Source organism: Pelophylax lessonae (genome assembly GCF_965119305.1).
Source record: "Pelophylax lessonae genome assembly, chromosome: 12".
NCBI lineage: Eukaryota > Metazoa > Chordata > Amphibia > Anura > Ranidae > Pelophylax > Pelophylax lessonae.
Genome location: NC_138779.1, coordinates 155,359,019 through 155,360,305, shown reverse-complemented (window position 1 = coordinate 155,360,305; position 1,287 = coordinate 155,359,019).

Sequence of the window (1,287 nt, the reverse complement as noted above, 5' to 3'; positions counted from 1 at the left end):
GGTTGTGTTGACTTTCTATCTATTTTCAAATGATCAGCCTATTATCAGCATTTTGACAGATGTAGTTTATATACATTCTACTGGCTCCTCCTCCCTTATAGGTCATTTGATGTCATCACAGTTCTAATCAGAAACATAGAACCTTTGTCTACCCATTCATACATTCATATGTAGGAGCTTCACCACGCTGAATCAACTGTGTTTTAATTAATTTGCTCCAAAGCTTAAGGGATTTGCACAACTGTATGACTTTAATTACCTAACATTTTATCATTTACATATCATGTATACTCTGAGATTTTTTATTCAAAAGTAAAATTGAAAAGGGCCAAATTAGAATCTGGAGGTTTTAAAAGATAACTCTACTCTTAAAATAAAAATACATATATATTTATATATATACAGTGTATGTGTGTGTGTATATGTATATATATATATATATATATATATATATATATATATATATATATATATACACAGTGGGGATCGAAAGTTTGGGCACCCTAGGTAAAAATTTGTATTAATGTGCATAAAGAAGCCAAGCAAAGATGGAAAAATCTCCAAAAGGCATCAAATTACAGATTAGACATTCTTATAATATGTCAACAAAAGTTAGATTTTATTTCCATCATTTGCACTATCAAAATAACAGAAAACAAAAAAATGGCATCTGCAAAAGTTTGGGCACCCTGCACAGTTAATATCTTGTACTGCCCCCTTTGGCAAGTATCACAGCTTGTAAACACTTTTTGTAGCCAGCCAAGAGTCTTTCAATTCTTATTTGAGGTATCTTTGCCCATTCTTCCTCACAAAAGTCTTCCAGTTCTTTGAGATTTCTGGGCTATCTGTCATGCACTGCTCTTTTAAGGTCTATCCATAGATTTTCAATTATGTTGAGGTCAGGAGATTATGAAGGCCATGGCTAAACCTTCAGTTTACGCCTCTTGATGTAATCCCCCATGGATTTTGAGGTGTGTTTAGGATCATTATTCATTTGTAGAAGCCATCCTCTCTTTAACTTCAGCTTTTTCACAGATGGCATCAAGTTACCATCCAAAATTTTCTAAAATTTTATTGAATTAATTTTTCCTTCTACTCGTGAGATGTTCCCTGTGCCACTGGCTGAAATACCCAAAGCATGATTGATCCACCCCCATGCTTAGCAGTTGGACAGAGGTTCTTTTCATTAAATTCTGTGCCCCTTCTTCTCCAAACGTACCTTTGCTCATTCTGGTCAAAAAGTTCAATTTTAACCTCATCGGTCCACGGAACTTGTTTCCAAAATGC